This window comes from Sapajus apella, unplaced genomic scaffold (genome assembly GCF_009761245.1).
Source record: "Sapajus apella isolate SASKATOON/1434 unplaced genomic scaffold, GSC_monkey_1.0 scaffold9, whole genome shotgun sequence".
Taxonomy (NCBI): domain Eukaryota; kingdom Metazoa; phylum Chordata; class Mammalia; order Primates; family Cebidae; genus Sapajus; species Sapajus apella.
In genome coordinates, this window is record NW_022436949.1 from 1,068,430 (window position 1) to 1,082,333 (window position 13,904).

Sequence of the window (13,904 nt, forward strand, 5' to 3'; positions counted from 1 at the left end):
GGAGTGTTCTGTACATATAAAAGTACACAGTTGTGTAGAGAAGGCCTTATCCAATTCCTCTAAGCAGACTTTTCTTCCATCCGTATATACCTGTTGGCCTTTCAGTGTTGCTCTGTTATTTGTTTGCATATTTATTTCCTTGTTTAGGGCAGACATCCCTACCATCTTTGCTTCCCTCCCAGGGTCTAGCACAGTGTCTGGCACATAGTAGGTGATTTGCTTATTAATTAACTGCCACCCTATGATGGGGCTAAAGACTAAAATATGGCAAAATCTGACAAAATGTCAAATAGAGAATAATTGCTAAAGTGAAAAGAAGATTTAGAACTGAGTCTTTATGATGCTGAAGTGGAAAGAAATTCAGAAACCCTGTTTATTTTTGGGAAAAGCAAAGCAGTACTGTGCCGCAAACGATAACAAAACAAAAGATCCATGTTTCCACAGGGTAAGTGCTTCCCACGGGTGATGTCCCATCTGCAAAACTAGAAGTTGGATGGCTCTCAGTGGTCCTTTCAAACTTTAAAATTTTCAGCATTTTTGGCATAAAGTATTAATTGCTTTTATTTTGCTTTATTATTTATATTTTGAAGATCTTATGTTCTTGCTGCTTTTCAGAATGCACAAAAATATAGATTCAATCTAGAATGGCTTTACTACCCAGGAAACTTAAAATAGACCTTATCTACAACCAAGATAATACAAAGAAAACTTCCAAACCTTGTGCATTGGTCATTTTATTTTGCATTGCTATAAACAAATACCTGAGGCTGGATGATTTATAAAGAAAAAAGATTTAATTGGTACACAGTTCTGCAGGCTGTACAGAAAGGATGGTGCTGGCATCTGATTCTGGTGAGGATGCAGAAAGTTTACAATCATGATGGGAAAGCAAAGAGGGGAGCAGGTGATTACATGGCAAGACAGGGAGCAAGGGGTGGTGGGGAGGTGCATGCTTTTTTAGCCAACCCCATCTCATGTGAGCTCAGAGCAAGAACTCGCACGTCTAGGTGAGAATGGCAGCCAGGCATTTGTACTAGTCTGTTCTCATGCTGCTAATAAGGACATAACTGAGACTGGGTCATTTATAAAAGAATGACTGAATAATTTATAATTGACTCACAGTTCAGCATGGCTGGGGAGACCTCACAAAGCTTACAGTCATGGCAGAACAGGAAAGCAAATATGTCCTTCTTCACACGGTAGCAGCAAGGAGAAGTAGAACTGAAGTGGGGGGAAGCCCCTTTATAAAACCATCAGATCTAGTGAGAACTCACTATCATGAGACCAGCATGAGGGTAACTGCCCCCATGATTCAATTACCTCCCACCAGGTCCCTCTCACCGCGTTTGGGGATTATGAGAACTACAATTCAAGATGAGATCTGGGTGGAGACGGAGCCAAACCATATCTGCATTCATGAGGGATCTGCTCCCATGACCCAAACAGCTCCCACCAGGCCCCACCTCCAATGCAGGGCTTACATGAGATTTAGAGGGGACAAACATCTAAATTATATCACCTCATTTTTTTAAAAATTCCTCAGTAATATTTGCAACTGGTATAACAAATGACATATTTCATGTCTATTTAATACCTGCCTACTATGCTTTAAAATGTAAATGAAGTAGGATAATTAATTTTAATAGAATCATCTCAAATTACCTTCCCTCCCACTATTAAAATGACCTCTTTAGATTTCTAATGGTTTATTTCATTGTTAAGTAAAAATCCTCTTCTTTCTGTGGGCTCGGCATGCCCACTCAGGTGGTCGTTTAACAGCATGCAATCAAGGACGGTCTAACCAGTCAGGCTGGTTTCAATTTAATGTCCATTTTAGTACAGTGGCTCATTTCATCGCTTAGAATAATAGCGGTTCTCAGATGTTTAATGTATTTCTCAGAACCAAGGTGTTCAGGGTCACTCCAGGCAAGGCAGTCGTTATGAAGAAAGAAGGGATCTGATTCTTTCTTGGCTCTAGCCACACATAAAGGGCCTCCTTTCCCTTGCTTAGTCTCTCATGTTTGACTTCCTATCCTCACTTCTCCCTGGGGAAACATGTGGTGTTCTGTGTGTTCTTTACCATGGAAACTTGGAGCTGTAAGGGACCTCTAAGGTCATCTGTACATTTCATAGATGAGGAAGCCGAGGCCTGCAGAGGTCACGCGACCTGCTTGCGGTCACACAGCTAGTTAGGAGAGGGCTGGACCTGAACTCTGGGTCTTTTGACTTTCACTCCAGAGACTTTTTACTTCTCTTAGGCTTAGAAAGGGGTAGTAGGGGCATCAGAGATTCCATGTGGCATTTTAAAATAGCAAGACTCTCTTTTAAGTTTTTTCTCTCTTATTTTACAAAGATGTTAAAAAAAATTTCCCAGTTCTCCCATTTTCTTATATGGAAGGGTAATTTGACATCCTGTGCAGAGAATTGACTATTTCCCACAAAATAAACAGTGGAAAGCAAGTAGCACAACTATTTAGGGATATCAAGGGTCCTCAGGGCTCCAAGCTTCCAACAGCTCAGTAAACATCCCCTCCATGATTGTCACGAGAGAGGAAGAGGCAGGAAGAAGCAGCGTTCAGAGGACTGGGGATTATAGGAGGTGCAGTGTTGCAGTGACGGACTGAGTGAGTGAGTAGTATTCTTGGCATTGCAATAGGTCTATTTTTCCAGAAGGTACAAAAACGCAGAATCACCAGGCTCAGAGAGCCTAGCAGTCAACAAGACTCATTTCTAAGGCACCAAGTAAAATGCCAATGAGATACTGCATGTCACATCAGAGACCCCAGAAGAGAACCTAGGCATCTCTTCATGTTTCACATAGATCTACAGGAAGTGTGGCATCCGTCTCATGGTGGGAAGTCTGGGCCTGCACAGTAACACCAGTGTAAAGGGAGAATGAGCAGATGCCTGCCTGGAAGAAGCAGGAATCATAAAGAATGCTGAGTGAAGGCAGGGATGCTAAGCTTCTAAACACTTAGATGCTGGGGACCCATGCATAGCAAGTTCGAAAAGACTAAAACGGATATGAGAGACTCCCCCATTTCTCTAGCCTTTGACCCTTGCTTCCTTTCTCTTTTTCTCCCTTTCCCCTTTATGCTACCACCCCAAACCCAAATAATGCCAATTAGGCACAAAGGGCAAGGCTTGTCAAAATATCTTTCTAGAGCGTTGTTCTAACAGTTTTGGGGATGAGATTGCACGAATGCCAGAACAACATTCTAAACTCAAATTTCAGAGCAGTTAAAGATGAAACTGCCACCTGAGCTGCACCACAAGGACACATACATCTTTTATCTCCTCATCCTGGAAAACTCCAATCCTGCTTCTCTTCTATTCAGAGAGGTCCCTGGTCTTTAGAGGCTTCCTGATGTGCATTGGCTGGATGAAGTCATTAATCTCTATTTGAATCATTTAAACAATTTTCTTTTGACAGAGGGAGTAGTGATTATAAATTAAGGGTTTTAACCTTTGACGTTTCGGGTGAGCCTGTGAAAGACACATCTCAGGACACTAAATGGAGTGTTATGATGAGACTGAGTTAGAAAATGAGGGAGAGATGAGGTTTGATTCAAGGCCAGTAAAAAAAGCAGGTGGAACTAGATTTTAACAACTGCTTTCAGAAAGTAGGTTTGTACCCAGTAACAGCCAGAATCTATGTTAAGGACAGTATCCTCTGTAGTGTCAAGCCTGTCAAAGACTTGTGACACCTATTCTGAGTGTGCAGGTCACCAGGACTACTCACATTTTAGAACAGTTGGCTACAGACTTGGAGGTCCCTGTGGAATCCCTTAGATTTGATAATTTGCTAGAGCAACTCATAGAACTCAGGACAGTGCAATACTTACAATTTACAGTTTCATTATGACAAACAATTAAAATCAGAATCAGCCGACAGAAGAGACACATAGGGTAGAATGTGGGACTGGGAAGGTCCCAAACACCAAGCTTTCATGTTCTCAGGTCCACATCACCTTCCTGGCATCAATGTGTAGCAATGTGCAGAACACTGTCAACTTAGAAAGCATATCCTAGCTTTAGTGTATGGAGTTTTTATTAAAGTTTCCTTGGATGGGCATGACTGATTGAGTTATTGGCCACATCGTTGAGCTCAGTCTCTAGCCCTTTCCTCTCCAGAGGTCAGGTTGATTTCATGTGGCCTAAAGTTCCAACTCTTTAATCACATGTTTGCTCTTTGTGGCATGACCCCACCTAAGCCTATCCATGCGGCTGGTTCCACCCCATATCACCTCTTTAGCATAAACTGTCAGATACCCACTGTGAGTCACTTTGTTAGCACAGATGGTCATGTGTGGTCTGAGGTTCCATGATGAGTAACAAAGGTGCCACTATCAGTTGGGCAATTTTAAGGGTTTAGAAGTTACCTTTAAGAGCCAGGAAAAAGGCCAGACCTCTGTTTGGGTAAAGTTCATTCTTCACCATGCTGTTTGGCAATGTGGGTTGACCCCAAGCTCATGTATGTGTAAACTTGTCAGATTGCGAATAGGTGTGGCGAGTGGGTGGGCAGGGAGAAGGGGCAGTGGAGACAAAATGCTGTCAGGAGACTTGTGGTCACCTGCCCTGGTCCAGAACTGCATGGGCTGAACTCTGTTTCACCAAGAGACCAGGTTAGAGATGCTACCTGAGTAGACATGCAGCTGTTGCACATATGTGGTCAGGATGGTCCAATCTCTAGGCTTAGTCCAATCTCTCGACTTTTTGGGTGAGCCTGTGAAAGACACATCTCAGGACACTAAATGGAGTGTTATGATGAGACGGAGTTAGAAAATGAGGGGAGTTTTTACATTCAAGTAGACCACTAGTGGCTATGAATTCGTGGTTTAAGCTTCTATTTTCACACAAAACTGAAATACCTGATGATGCCAGAGTAATAAATGTTGCTTAGAACAAATTCTCAATCATTTAGAGAGAGAGAGAGAGAGAGAGAACAAGTGTCTGGGTGGAGAGCAAAGACTTGGGGAAATGGCCAGGTTATCTCCCAATAATAAGCATTTGGATTTTAGTGTGCTCTGAGGTGTGCATTTGCTCACAGAGACGCTCTGATTTAGGAAATAGTAATCTTGTTTTGCTCTTCATTAAATGCTGGAAGAGACAGTGTGTCTTTGAGGCTAATGCAATGCAGTGGCTAAGCTGATTTGTGTTTTCTCAAATTCTCTAGGTGCTAGGGACTGGGTAGGTTATTGGACTTCAAACGGCTTCTTCTCATGAGAAGAAAGTGCAGAGAGTTAAGATGTTACCCAGAATAGGAATAGGAGAGTCTTCTCTCCTAGGAGATGCTTCTCTCAGACCACCTGGAGGCAAGGTGGAAAGCGGATGAGTGGCACTCAGATAATGGGGTGAAGGTAAGGAAAGATTAACTCTGGACATTTGTATTCCTCTGTTACATCTCAGAGCTTTTAATCATGGAGTCTCTAATGCTAGATTATTAGACCTCTGTTACAAGAAAACTGCTTTTAAACCCTCTCCAAGGTGGTTTCGTGCAAAGAACATTGTGTGTGGTTTGAATAAGATTGCCTCACTTATTAATTGTGCAATCCTTGGTCAGTCCCTAAATTTTCTACCTCTGGTTTCTCATCTGTAAAATGGGAACAAAAATATCTATCTTAAAGATTATCAGAATTAATGGAATAAAGCATATAAAAATGTCTAACACACCGTCTTTGACATAATGGGTGTTCAGTAAGTGTTTCTTTTCCTCACCTTGCCGGCTTCCTTTTACTCCAGCACTACATAATTTAAAACCTCTTGCTACTCAAAGCCTTTTGAGCTGCCTCTTTGACACACAATTCTGCATTGTCTCTAAAAGTCTAATTCACCCTGCACACCCAGATTCTGCTTAATTGCTTCCTTCTACCATTGCTCTTGGCAAGCTCTGTATAACTCAGTTTGAAGTTTAACCCTATTTGTCCCTTGTCAAGGGGACTGTGCTTGGGGGGTAAGCTATTTCTGAAGAATTGGGCAATTTAGGAAAATTAAGTTTCAGGCCAGCCATGTGGCTCTGACAGCTTCTGCTGCTCAGTACTTAGCAATAATGGAAAAAATGCCAGTAAAAATGACAAAACGGCAGAGCCCTGACCCACCAGGTAATTGTATATTGAATATGTCTTGGCTCAAACCAGGGATGATTTTGCTTAAATGAACTGAGGACAAAACTGCTTGTTGTAAGTCATATAAAACAAGACCAGTGCTCTGGGTAATTAAAGATGCAAACTAGCAGCACAAGATATTTGAAAATAGAGGGTGAATATCACTGGCTTTAAAGAAGCGAGGTAGGGGGAGGGCAGACCATTCCTATTTAATGAACTGATTTCAGGCATGTATATGGGCACCAGAAAAGAGAGGAGTCATTCAAACCTAGTTGTATATATATTTTTAATATTAGAAGAAAAAAGACTAGAGATATTGATTGTCCAGGGCTCACAACTGCTCTTATCATCCTGCAGATGCACAGAGAGGGGCAAAGAAGGTAAAGAGTTTGAAGGAGATAAGTACAAAACTGCAGAGCGAATTTGTGCAGGAATAAGGATTAAAGCTGTTAAGTGCTTTAGTCACTTGATCCTGCTAATCTTTGTTCTCTAATGTGAAAAATTCATGGGCTTTAGGAGGAGACTACTATAGGTTCCTATGCGAAACCAGGAATGACTGTCATTGTGTAATCCCCACATATTTGCACCCTATCTTTTCAGTAATCAGAAATAGGCAGCTGGGGAAGGCAGGCAGGGAGATTAGCTCTCAATTTCCCAGCACATTGTGTTTTTGTATTGCAGCATCTTTAATTACTGAAAAGTAATTCACTGAATAGCACCCTAGTGGCTTGAAAGAGTTAATGCAGCTTCCAGAAGTGCCTAACCTTCTCCCAGGGAGTAGCTTAAGTACAGAGAAAATCTGGCTCAATAAATACTAAGCAATGAGAATCAACTGATAAGGGTCAAACTCCACAAAACAAAATTGAACCAATAGCCCATTTAATCCAGTACCTTCCCCATAAATCTCTTTTCACCATAAAGCACTATTTACTCGTTAATTTCCATGAATTGATGGCCATTCTTCCTCAATCCTTGGAGGTCAGGCTAATATCCATTTACTCCTTTCATTCCATCCATCCATCCATCCATCCATCCATCCATCCATCCATCCGTCCATCCATCTTATTGAGCACCTACCGTGCACAGTTCTGTGATAAATAAGAAACAGTCTTTTTCTGTAAATAACTCACTGGAAGAGAGAGATGGGATGAGATGGAATTATATAACCAACTCTCCAAAAGAGAACCTGTAAAGAATCTCCTCCAGAAGTCCTCACGAATATGACCAGTATTTCCTGGATATTTTAAAAAGGTAAGAGTGGGAGATGGCTATAGAATCCAAAACTCTTCTGTTTAATTATTCAGGCAAATTTAAAGTTTGTGCGTATGGGACACAACTGCTTTGAGAAAGGGAAACATAAATTCATCATGTACACACAGATATGAGATATCTATCTCTCTCTACATATTTAAGCATCCTAGATTCTTTCCTTTATCTTACAAACTATGTTCAATCAATTATTATGTTTTACTATTCTACTACCTTTATATTTTTAAAAATCTGTACATTTTTATCCACCCTTGTTGCCACTACATTAGCATAAGCCACCGCATTTCCTCATTTAGTTTTTAGCACTTGCTCCTGTCTTGCTACATTTCAGTCTTATTCCTTTTTCTCTCAAATCTATTCTCTAAATTGAAACCAGAGTGTTTTTTTAAAAGTGTATCTGATTATGCCCTTGTCTTGCTTAAGACCCATCAGTGGCTCCTTATTGCACACAGGAGAAAGTCTTAACTAGGTGGACAAAGTCCATTATATTCACCTCTCTAGAACCATCTCCCGATGCTTCTCTACTGAATTCCCTTCCCTAAGACTCTGAATGCACCGTGTGCTGTCTTGCCCTCCTAGCTTTTGTGTCTCTTGTTCTTTGCCTAGAGCATCCTTTTCCAGCCAAGCCCAAGCCCCAGCCCTTTCCTCTGTATACTCAACTAAGTTCCATGATATAAAACATCTCTTCATTCAAAATTCTTTTCTTGAATGTCTACTTCCTTTTTCTTCTTTCCAAAACATATAAGTACTTCGTGTCTTTTTTTTTTTTTTTTTAATTGAGACGGATTCTCGCTCTGTCTCCCTGGCTGTAGTATTGTGGCTTCATCTTAGCTCACTGCAACCTCCACTGCCTGGCTTCAAGCAATTCTCCTGCCTCAGCCTCCCAAGTGGCTGGGACTACAGACATGTGCTACTACGCCTGGCTAATTTTTTTTTTTTTTTGGTAGAGATGGGGGTTTTTGCCATGTTGGTCAGGCTGGTCTCGAACTCCTGACCTCAGTTGATCCATCTGCCTTGGCCTCCCAAAGTGCTGGGATTACAGGTGTGAGTCACCATACCCAGCCTATTTCTTTATCCTCTCTTAGCATCCTTTGTCTTTTTCATACCTAAGTAGAGATGCTTCATTGCTTATCATCTATCTTTCTAGTTGTTTGATGGAAAATTCCAAGGCTGATTGTTTAACAGTGTATTCTCTAATACTTAGCCTATCATGAAGCACAAAACATTTAACAATTAAGTTAAACAAATGACTGAAAGTAAGATAGAGGATCAATAAAGGGCAAGTTCAGTTTCAAATTTTCCCTAAACTGGGTCTTTCATAAGCGGGCCCATCTTATATGAGTCCTTGCTAAATTTTATTGATGGGCAAATTGGAAATAGAAGGGCAGAGCATTCCAAACACCTTTGGTGAGTTAAGTCCTTGTTTCTGAAGATACTAACTTAAAATTTTGAAAACTAGCGTGACCAACTGTTCTGATTTTCCTGGGACTGTTCCATACGTCCAGCTTCGCAGGAAAGCTCTCACTCTTGATTTAGCCCTGAAAGTCTCATGTACTGGGAAATCCCTCAGTCCTGGGATAACTGGGCAAACTGGGACAGTTGCTTGCCCTAGAAGTCTTATGCCTTGGAGGTTATCTTCCTAGTGTTTTTGCCTATTTAGTTACAGCAACCTCTATGACCTTCTGGGAATGTAGCTGAATGAGAAACTAAAGGGAGTGTGAGCTCAGGCTTTCTGAGACCAGCTTTCTGCAAGGCCAGGACGTAGAAGGCTTGACAATACCCTCACAGTAGTCCAGTAAGGGAACTGATGGAGCCGAAATGCAAATCCACAATGGAGAATCTGCAAAGCCCCCTTTTTTGGCAGCTGTGAGGGTGGCAGGAGTCCTGGGCTGGAGTTGGAACACCTTGGGAAATCTAGTTAGAAATTCTTCAAAGCTAGCTGACTTCAGCCTCAGTGTCTTCATCTGTAAAATGAGATAGTGCTTTCCTGTATGCATCCCAGGGTTGTTGGAGATTTGAAAGGACGGTGTGTGTGGGTAGTTTGAAAGTCATAAGCGCTCTGCAAATGCGAAGGGCTTTGATTATCCCATAGCAATGTTGTACAAACACAGGCTGAGTTTTTCCATTAAAAGTTATAGTCGGTGTGGTTCTAGAAGTGTCTGTTCTCAGGTATATAAAAAGGCCTGTGCAATTGCAAAGATATGGAATCAACTTAAGTACCCATCAACTGATGAGTGGATGAAGAAAATGTGGTACATATATACCATGGAACCCTACTCAGTCATGAAAAAAGTGAAATCGTGTCTTTTACAGAAACTTGGATGGAGCCGGGGGCCATGATTCTAAGTGAAATAACTTAGAAATGGAAAACCAAGCACGATATGTTCTCATTCATAAGTGAGATAACCTGTGGACATACAATGGCATACAGAGTGGTATAATGGACATGGGAGACTCAGAAGGCGAGGTGGGAAGGGGTGAGGGATTAAAAAACTATATATTGGGTACAGTGTACACTATTCAGGACTGGCGTACTAAAATCTCAGATTTCACCTCTATATACTTCATCCATGTAACCAAAAATCACTTGTACCCTAAAACTATTGAAATTATATATATATATATACACACACACATGCACAGAAAGCCTGTGTAGAAAAACATAAAGCAAATCTGTAAGCACATGATACACAGCTGCAAATGCTGGAAGCTGTTGGCTGTGACATAGGGATAGCTGGCTATGAAAAGCAGTGTGTTTTTAACATTATAGCCTAAGATCATCTCTTTTATGGAATTAAATTATATAAATTACGTGATAGTAATTTGATGACCTGATCATTATTTTTAAAGATCATTTATTTTTGCCAAAGTTGGCCTCCTACTATATACAAGATGAGCTGAATTTTGAAAGTTGTATTAAAATTTAACATCTATTCTTTTATTACCTTAGTTTTTATTTTTTGTGTTCTTTTTGAGAGACATAATGTTGCATTGCTATTTTATTCTCTTTCTGCAAAAATCAGAGGAAACCTATCAATTCTAATGACTTTCTCCTCTTACAACATTTTTGAAATATAAGAATTATAAAATATTTTCTAGATAGAACATAATACACTACCTATTGCAGAAGATCTATGTCATCCTCCCTCACTAGTTCACCCCACCCCCTGCAACACATACTCAGTTACACCGTAATGTGTTTCAACCAAAGAAAATTACTGACCCCATGATCTGAGCAACAAAATGTTCTTACAATATATTGCCTCATCTGTTAGGCTTGATTAAACCATTTATCAGCAGAAAATAAAAATTGCTTTTCTTTGCTTAGCATGTCTGGAGATTCAGGAGCACTTTGTGAGGGTATTGTTATCTCAGTGTTTCTGGCTGAACTGCATACTGTCACTGGTTTATGGTAATACAGAGGTGAGCTTTAATTAGGAAGAGGATTGCCTTATTTCTTCTACCCTGCTTGCCACATGCAGGTGTGATTCTGACTGTCATGTTGGCCAGATTAGACTATCTAGAAGCATTTAATTGTATAGTTTACACACACACACACACACACACACACACACACACACACACACACACTTGTTTCCATTAAGGAAGTCATGTCATCATTTATCCATAATATATATCCATTGAACTTTCTTCTACCTATGGAGATGGATTTTTGGTATGTGCTTTCTCACTTTAGTGAAATACCTGGCTAAAATTAGGAACGTAACCAGACATTAAACAGCACAGTTTTTCCTTGTGTATTGTTCATGGATTCTCTGAACCACCAAATTGCTGTCTTCATTTTTTTACCTGCATTTCCCCCTCTATAGAGTCAGTGGCTCCAGTGAGTGTGAATTAGATGGTTGCACAGTTTGATACTGTGTGACTCTATGTGGATTATGTGACTTCATATACGTGGTCAATTTTGATAAGTTCCTAGATGAAGTTACATTTGGCTTGGGATAATTGGAGCAAATTGTTATTCCGCTCTCATCATGAACACAGTGCCAGAAGAATCTATGAGACCAATGGCATATTTATGTAGATACAAAACTGAACAATAGTTTATTCTCTTTGAAGTTGCTGGTGAGGTTTTGTAGAAGGAATGATAACATTTATTTATCCTTCTAATATTCATTGGGCAACTACAATGTGCTGGGTACTGTGCACATGTGGAAATGAGATCAAATGACACAGTACCTTGAAAAGTTTAACATCTGGGGGCTGCCAGCCTTGCAAATAAGCACCAGTGATAACTGCTGTAAGAGAGGGTTTAAATTACAGGAAGAGGATAGTTGTAGAAGAATCAGTTTTTTTGGGTGGGGGGGTGTCAGGGAATTTTTTTTTTTTATCAGAATAGAAGTTGAATTGGAACTTCAAGGATAATTAGAAGCTTATAACAAAGAAAAAAAAGAGAGAGAGAAAGAGAGAGAGAAAGAAAACAAGGAAAGAAAAAAGAACACTTCTGGGGGAGGAAAATATACCAAAGTCTGGAATGGTCGTTCAAAGCACGGTTGTTCACTATTGCTGGGTATTAAAGTGTAAAGCGCGTGCACGTGTGTGTGTGTGTGTGTGTGTGTGTGTGTGTGTGTGTGTGTTGGGGCAGGAACACTTGGAGGGGAGGTGCTCTGGGACTAGATGGGACTACATACAGGTAGGCAGAGGCAGCCAGATTATGAAAAACCTTGGTTGCCAAGCAAAGAAACTTAGCCTTTATAAGAGATTTTTATCTTAGGGGATGTTGTGACAAATGGCGGTTGGAGAGTAGCAATCACACATCTCCAATACCCTAGCTGTAACCTCCTTTGAGTGACTATAAAAGCTAGGTGTGCCCTTGAGAATATGTCAAATATAAGTGGAAAAGAGCTGAGATTACTGCTGTGGCAGTTGTGAACTATTGAACACATTTGAACAGGGGCACACTGGATCAGATTTACATGTTCATTTTAATAACAAGGAAAAAGGCTCAGAGAGGTTAAGTGACTTTCCTTCAAGTTAAATATCTAGTGATGTTTGAAGCAGGATTTCATTCAGTTTGACTAAACGCACTAGTGCTCTTTTCATCTCACTAAAAGGCTGAAGGGGAGACTAGAAGCGACAGAGTAGATAAGGATTTATGACCCAGGACAAAGGGAGGACTAGCTGAATGCCAGTTGGCTGCATAGAATGGAAAGGGAACAAGATCTTAAGAGGAAATGCAGAATCCTCAAAATATTTAGGAAAACAGCAAGATGGGCATCTAGTAGAAGTTATGCAATTTCTGGTTAAAGAGCTGTTGCCTAAGGGGAACTTTCTGGAGCGTTATAGCAGAGTTCAGAAGGATTGGTAGTAGGATACTAACATTAAGCATCAATGACATGCACAACTAATTTTTCTGTGATGTATCATGTTGATTTTGATCTGAATGATCTACCTGGAGGATTGGGAACCCAGACCCATTGGAGCAGAATTTGGTGTAACATAGTTCCCACTTGTCCTCTAAACAGTGGCATTAGTGTTCAGAGACACCAGAAGTTCCACGGGCACTGACTCTGAATAGTGTCGCTGTGGAGCGGTATTGCCCTTCAGTGACTCCATTCTTAAAATTTACAATCCTTTGGGTCTAGGAGAGCTCATAAGTACTATTGCATTAAATACACAAAAGGTATGGCTATCAAAGAGGAAGCATTTCACAGTCAAAACCAATTGGCTCGGGACAAAAACTCCTTGCCCAGTGGACTTTATCTTAGACCTGCCACACTGGAACTCCTCAGTTCAGAGCTGGTCTTGACCTAGTAGTTCTGTGATTTCATTACTCCGAACCTATTCTTCATTGGTTTGACATTTTGTCAAAACTCAACTCCCACTGTGGTCCTCAATGTATATCCTTGCCTAATGCATAAGCTGCTGCTTCTTTCTGTTTCTTGATACCCTGGAAGCCTCTAGTGAACGAGGAGCTGGTGCGGTGGAGATCCAACACGTAACTCCATTTATCACATGCCAAAAATATGGAAACTGATTTTCTCAAGGTTTACTGAGACTTTTTCAGTGTTTTCCATATCAAGAATACAGACCCTAAAGTGTTCTGGCTTTTGAGCATTGTGTTGCTTTGTTTAGGTATTTGTGTTAATATTTTCCTTGGACATGTAACCTGCCCTATACATTATTTGTGGGATGAATGGCTTGTTTCCTTATTTGTTATGAGATTATGAATATGTGGCATAATTACTGATTAAACTGCTTGAAGTTTCTTGAACCAGCCTTAATATAAATAAAATGACCTAAGTGGAAGGACCTAGCATTGTGCCTGCCCATGGCAGCAATTTATTGGCAGCTTTTGTCATTACAGCCAATTCCCCCAAACCACCAAAACCCTCGTCTCAAAATTAGTAATATGGATAACATGTTGAAGAATAAAATAATCGGGATTAGCAATATTATAATTGCATTTTGCCTTTTAAAATTTGAAAGTGGCCAAATAATACTCTGTAGTATCTTTCCTTCTAAAAAGAATGTTTCTGCCCCCTCTCTCTCTCTTTTGGTTTACTTTCT

The 13,904-nt window shown here is 40.5% G+C and overlaps 1 long non-coding RNA gene across 1 annotated transcript in view; it reads left to right on the plus strand.

The window, feature by feature from the left end:
* LOC116551250 overlaps positions 1–13,904 on the plus strand; it is a 504,137-nt gene that overhangs the window by 386 nt on the left and 489,847 nt on the right. The window lies entirely within an intron of this gene.